Source organism: Schistocerca gregaria, chromosome X (assembly GCF_023897955.1).
Source record: "Schistocerca gregaria isolate iqSchGreg1 chromosome X, iqSchGreg1.2, whole genome shotgun sequence".
Lineage (NCBI taxonomy): Eukaryota > Metazoa > Arthropoda > Insecta > Orthoptera > Acrididae > Schistocerca > Schistocerca gregaria.
This window is the reverse complement of record NC_064931.1, coordinates 19381325-19388328: the sequence shown is the minus strand read 5'-3', so window position 1 is coordinate 19388328 and position 7004 is coordinate 19381325. Positions and strand designations below refer to the sequence as shown.

The 7004-nt window shown below is 37.9% G+C and overlaps 1 protein-coding gene across 4 annotated transcripts in view; it reads left to right on the top strand.

The window, feature by feature from the left end:
* The first annotated feature begins 286 nt into the window (after window positions 1-286).
* The window catches only part of LOC126298485 (uncharacterized), a 55688-nt gene continuing 48970 nt past the window's right edge, over window positions 287-7004 (top strand). The window contains exon 1 of one of the 4 annotated variants that reach the window (XM_049989821.1): window positions 287-650. The gene's annotated coding sequence lies outside the window, so the exon portion shown is untranslated. The remainder of the gene's footprint in view (window positions 651-7004) is intronic. The other 3 variants (XM_049989819.1, XM_049989820.1, XM_049989822.1) reach the window with 3 other exon arrangements.

The following is a 7004-nucleotide window of genomic DNA, read 5'->3' as shown; positions in this document are numbered from 1 at the left end:
CTAACGAACCCTTCTATTCCGTAGAAGAATTTCAATGTTTAAATGTCTGAAAGAAAACATGTAAAAACATGTCGAACACAATGCTAGCTGAAAAAAAATTCCAAATGTTCCAAGAATGTTGCAATTACCGTATATAAACTGAGCTGCAGTGTCCGAAATACATTTTTGTGAATTACTGTAGCATTATTTTTTATTCAAATTTGTAGCTTCAACTTCTAGTAACTAGTCAAACTTTCTCTGGGACGTGATTGTAATGTCTGTGGAATCAAACCTTCGTTGTTTGCTTATTCTTCCGATGTTAATGAGTTTGGAATATTGAACGTAGTAGCCATTGTAGTTGACAGTGTTTGTAGCGGTAATGGACGATTCCATTTGGAGAAAGGATGTATAGTTATTGCGCAAATGTAGTGTGGTTATCTCTTTGTGACTGTTACTCATCTTTATAAAGAACATAGTGATATATGGTTTGTGGTACTACGTGACGTTTATTTCGTGCGACCATAAGTGCGACATCTGACTTAACAAAAGCTGGCAACAGGAATGTGAAGACAGTTTGTGTGGCAGAAATCGTAAATCTCACTGTGTGATAATGTGTTCGCAATTAGTATATGTGGCACTAATGTCTGAACTGAGGAGAAAGAGAAACTATGGTAAGTAATTTCAGACATAATAACAAATGAGTTGTTGTTGTTACGTTTTGTTTTTGTAGTCAACGCTGCGTGCATAATTCCCCGTCACTGTTTGTTTATTGCCTTATTTTGGGACTAGTGGTACGCATCAATATTTTATGAACTGCATATGTGTCCGAATCGCCGTATTGATATTAGATCAGTGGAACCTCAGTAACCCATGCAACCGTGCAGTAGATGAAAGGTAGGAAACAATCTGCATTCACCTACACACTCCGTATCGGCTTACTAGAGGTTTAAGAGCTTAGTTCTATTTTATTGCAGCATAGGGCGTAGTATCATAATTTAAGCACACGTAAAACCAACATTGCCTATAATTGAGAATACTGTTTCGAAACTGTTAATTTTGAAAGCCAAGCAGTTACGTCAACGGTCTGTGCTTTTGTTTATATTATGTTTTGCATACTATGCTGTACGGCTGGTTGGGTTGACATATTTGGTATGTCAGTGTCTTAAAGTTGCTGAGCATTCCAGTAAATGCATAATTAGTAGTAGGATGACACATTTGGAACTTCTACGGAAGACTTGTGCTATTTATTCACATTTGCAAGTTTGTCGTTTAAAAGAGTATTAATGTATGTCACTGTTTTGACGTTATTATTCTGACCACATCGCCAGCTTTATTCAAATTTGCTAATGGAATATTTTGTTGGTTAACGGTAGATTGGATGACATGTGTTGCATGACTGTCCCGTCATTTGCGTGTTTATAATTAGTAATTTCGAGGACCTCACGTAGTCTGATGATATGCCACATTTACGTCCATATAGGGATCAAAAATTTACGGGAGAACCCGTTGGTTAACTGTAAAATTTATAGAAGTTTGTATTTTTAAATTCCCCTAATATTGTGTATTTCATTACGTAAATAAAGCACTGGGATATGATAATGCCTGCACGTTCATCCCTCCTTTGTTGAGATGATATTGGTCTGTAGTATAACCCGAAACCTGTATTAGGACGACAATTTGGCCAGGTATTGAAGCCAATGTGACAGGCAGCGATGAAGAGACAGATAGGTTGGCATAGATCAATGACCACATGTGTACCATATTTAAAACTGTTTTAGAAGTTAAATTAGGTAAATTTAGAAATACACTACCATGTAAGAGACATCACCCTGCCGAATATTTTGATGCATATTTTGTTTATCGCCTAGGAAAATCGGAGGGAGTGGGCGGATTCACTAGCCCATTCTTGCCAAATGAAATGCAATTCCACAAATCTGATAATTACCCAATGGTTTTCTTTCTGTGTCGGTTTGCTTTTCATAAACAAAGTTGGAATGATTTACATTTCTTATATTAAAGTCAGTATGAACACATCTGGAGAGTTAAGTACTCATTCTGGAAGTATTAACGAATTGAATTTAACACCATCCTTCTACTGGAAATGTATTTTGGTGTTTGTATAGTAACATAATGAGTAGTAGTACTTCAATTTCAAATGAAGGACTATATAGTAACTAATTTGTCAGTCATGGTGTTTTTAGTGCAAGTTTTATTATCTACAAAAGGCAGGGGTCCTGGTTATAGTATATCATATTATCATGTAATAGTAGTAATTTGACACAATGTGAGAGTAATTGAAACCCTGCTCCATCTGGAGCACTATTCCAGCATGCATTTACAGTCTTATGAGAATCTTTATTTGACATTTCTTCTGAGGAGAGGTTAAGAGACCTGTAGCTAATTCAGTCTCCACTTTATTCTTTTCACCAAGAGTATTTGTTGATGGAGAGAACATCTGTGAAGTATGCAAAGTGGGGATAATGGGTTAAAGTGTGGTATTAGACCCCCTCCCCCTGACCATTCTGGTGGCAGAATGATCAGTAGTGCAGCCCAAGGTCTCAGTTAGGTTGAAAGATGACACATTTGGTTGTGAGTTGGTGAAGCCAAGAAACATAAAAACCAAATTGACTTTTAGTGTAGCCTAATGTTAACTTCTGTGCCAAACTGAAAAAAGGAACTGGGGTCCAATATGTAATTTTTACCAGATAATGTTCTATCTGATTGAAACTGTGGAATGGACCCTGACATGTGTCTTGGTAACTCAGTCAACAAGAATATAAGATAGACAAAGGCCGGTGTTCAGATCCTGGAGTTGCACTTACTTTTGGCTTGTCTTAAAAGTTAGTAATGGTATGAACCCCTCTGGAGACCTAAGCATTCATTCTGGAAGTATTTTATTTCGTAATCAATGACGTCAAAAATAGGGACAGAAAATCATATAAAATTTTTCACTCAATTAATTAGGGCTAGTGTACCAAATTGTTAAAAACGTGTAATAAGTGATTTCTTTACTTGCCACACATTCAAAGTTTGTCTTTGCTGTACCTGGAAAGTAATCAGTGGAATGCAAACCATGAAAATAATGAAGATAACATGTCCATTGGGTAGATGAGGTTACTGTCAAAACTATGTCAGCCTTTTTGAGGTTACCAGTTTGCTTTTGATTTGTACGACAGGTAGTCAGTTTCATAGGTCTCACTTCCATAGGTAGAAGAAATAGTGTGCAGTTCCTATCGATAAAGTTAAGTGGTATAGTGAGTGAGCATGAGTAGATCCTGAGTGTGGGAGGCAGTCTAACATCTGTATTGAAAATTTATGCTTCAGTCACAAGACTCTTATGTAAAGGGAAATGATGATGTACACGAGCTTAGAAGACAGTCCCAGCTAGAGCTACTGACCTTAGTCTTCAAACAGTGCTTTACGAGTGGTTTTTGTATTACTGTAAATGACCGTGCTGATAAAGATACATCGTCTCTCTTTTTTTTTCTTCTCTCCCTCCTCTGATTACCTACCTCTACATGGATACTCTGCAAATCACACGTAAATGCCCAGCAGAGGGTCCATTGAACAGCCTTCGCAATAGTTCTCTATTATTTCACCCTCAAATAGCACACGGAAAAAACGAACACCCAAGTCTTTTTGTGCGAGTTCTGTCTTCTCTTATTTTATTGTGATGATCATTTCTCCCTATGCATTTCAGCGCCAACAAACTGTCACATTTGGAGGAGAAAGTTGGTGATTGAAATTTCGCGAGAAGATCCCATTGTAAGTGAGAAATGCCTTTGTTTCAATGGTGTCCACCCCAAGTCCTGTATCATGTCTGCAACACTCTCTTTCCTGTTTCTCGATAATACAAAACGTGCTGTGAACTTTCTAGATGTACTTCGTTAACCCTATATGGTAAGGATCCCACAACGCACAGCAGTACTCCAAAAGGGGATGGACAAGTGTTGTTTTATTGTGATGGCATAATCCGTACCACCTCAGGCAGGAGGGTTACCTTCATAGTTCATATGTTATGAATTTAGCATATGTTAAAATTCAGGGGTAAGTAAGAAACAAGTATTTTTTTGTTTTCTACAAAAAAAATTCCTGCCTTGAATTACAGGCCTCCAAAGATGACACTGTGAATACCATTTTGAAGATAGAGATTTCAGACAAAAATTTAAAATGCTGTATCTCTGCAATTGTTCTACTTTTTTTTTTTTTTTAAAGACAATTGCTGTACGATTACAGTGGTATCCTCCGTTTGGACATATCCGTCCAAGTTCTTTTGCTGTGGCCTTTTGAAATTTGTTATAGTTCACAGAAAAAAAATTTTTTTTTCGAATATGCCAATCCAGAAAAGTTAGCTTTTTTATGTTGATTAGTATCGTGTAGTGCTATATCCTCTGTAGCTGAGAGCTTCCACTTTTAAGTTGGGCAGGTTTTGTTTTAAAAATCATTTTTGTTAACTTTCAAGGTAGTGCATGTCTTCACTGATGTTGTTTCTTACTAATTTCTTAGATTTTGCATCAATAGAGGAAGAATGAAATATTCTGAATCAGTCAACTACATAGGTAGGTGTTAGCCCTGTTAAGAAACCATGGTCAGTGAAGTCGAGCCATAAGCTCTAAATGTCAAGAAGGCGCAGAGAAATTAACAAAGCTATGGATGAATACACTACAGCAAAACTGACCACACTCTTCAAAGTAGAAATTCCATCTTCAGAAGGAAATGAACCAAAGCACTCTTGCCAGGAATTTTTTGCAAATGTCAATTCAGCTGGTGAATATTGTGCATCATACAGTGAAAACGTGCTAGTTTTAACTATTATTCCAGAGACATTTTCAAAGAAAACAATTCTGAACCACATTCCGTCAGTATAGAAGTACATGGTAGAAAAATAAAGAAATGTGGGGCCTGTAAAAGGAGTCTTTGGAAGACCAGATCCCTACTAGGGTCATCCTGTAGAAGCGGCTTAAGTTCAAATAGTGCAGTCATTTTATCTGGAAGATAAATGGGACTGCTCTCACCAGAGTACCAACAAAAAAGGTTGGTCAACAGTCAAAAAGTTGTGACAGTGAAGAGGTACATGACTTTGCAGTAATAAAGAAACTTTTGCAATTTATAAGAGCAAGTATACAACGTCACATGTTGGAAGATTAAAATGCTATGCACTACAACCTAAGTGGGTAGTTCCACACCCACCTAGAGGTGTCCGTTTATGTGTGTACTTCACGAATTTTGAACTCTGTGTGGTAACTTTGAAGAACTTTCTTGAGCACATGACATATGACACCTTGGTTGGGCTTGTGAAGTCATTAGTAGTCTGTGACGTAAAGCGAGAGACTTGTTTGTTTCAAGAATGTGGTGACTGCCCTGGAAAGAGAGGACTGACTTCACAGACACTTGGTCTGGAAGATGTAGCAGAGAACTGTGCAGGAACTACATATGCGACATGGTAGGATAATAAACTAATTAAGAAAACTGTTGCCTTTGACAGTTTTATTGATGAACTTGGTAAATGGTCAGTGAAAGCAGTAACACACCAGCATCTGTGGAAATGGCAATAACAGCACCTTGCAGAAGTGAAAGGTTGTGTACAAGCTGAAGAACTGTGTTTAGTGCTTCACTGTGATTTTGCTGAGAACTGGTCTTTAATTCTCCCACAAGAAGTACAAGGGTGTCACTGGAGTAATGAGCAGGTTTCAGTTTTTACAGGAGTGACACATTTTCAAAACAAGACCACAAGTATTGCAGTTATGAGTGATGATACAGGACATGACTCAGCACTTTCTTTGATAGCAATGCGCAAAATTCTTCTGCTGCAAACGGTGGCAGAGAAGACCATCATTATTTCTGATGGTGCTCCTAGTCATTTTAAAAATTGTTACCAGCTGTTTGAATTGTGTAAGTTGCTTGTGCCAGCTGACTGGGTATACTGTGCTACTGGTCATGGGAAGAGACCTCGTGATGGTGTAGGAGGCCTGCTAAACCAACATGCTACGAAACATAACTCCAGACCAAATGCAGCTGTGATTCAGAATTCTGAGGATTTTGCGAGAGTTGAAAAAATCTTACACATCCACAGCCATCATTCGTTTGTCCAAAGAGGAAATCGAAGAATTCCGTTAGTAGAAAAAAGCATAATTTTTCAAACAAACTACTCCTGTAAAAGGAATTCAGAAGACATTTTTGGACTCAAAGTGATTGGTGAACTCGTATTGAACACACTTTAAATAGCAAGAAAGAAGAAATTTCATTCATTTGGCCAACACCTCAGAAACAGCAGGCTAATATTCTGATTCACAACCTGAGAAAGGGAGATGTTTGTGGTGTGTGTGTATGACTGTGACTGGTGGATTGCGGAGATTATAGACACCAGTGAAGAGTATAGAAAATTGTATTGAACTTTATGCTGCTACATGGACCAGCTGCTGGATATAGGTTTCCAGCTGAAGGATGGCAACATGCCAAAAGTGCTCGTTTCCTGTTCACGGTGTTTTGAAGATTGTAAGTGCTCCAGTTCCTATTAGTTCAACAGGGAGGCATCATTCTATATCAAAATTCATTGACTGGCTAATTTCAGTACAAAACAGAGTGCACAGAAGTTGTATAAATTGAAACCTTTGTCTTTTCACCTTTCACATACATTTTGTAGCCATGTAAAATGCTTGAAAAAGTGAGTCTCTTACTCATCTTTCAAAACTAAAAATCGTGTTGAATAAGGCTAGGTTTTGATTTTTATGAGTCAGTTATGTGATAATGTGGTAATAAAACAGGTTTTATGTATGGCAAAAGTTTCAATTGTTTATGGTTCAAATGGCTCTGAGCACTATGCGAGTTAACATTTGAGGTCATCCGTCCCTCAGAACTTGTAACTACTTACCCCTATTAACCTAAGGACAACACACACACACACACACACACACACATGCATGCCTGAGGCAGGATTCGAACCTGCGACCATAGCAGTCGCGCGGTTCCAGACTGAAGCGCGTAGAATCGCTCAGACACACCAGCCGGCTCAATTGTTTATAAAA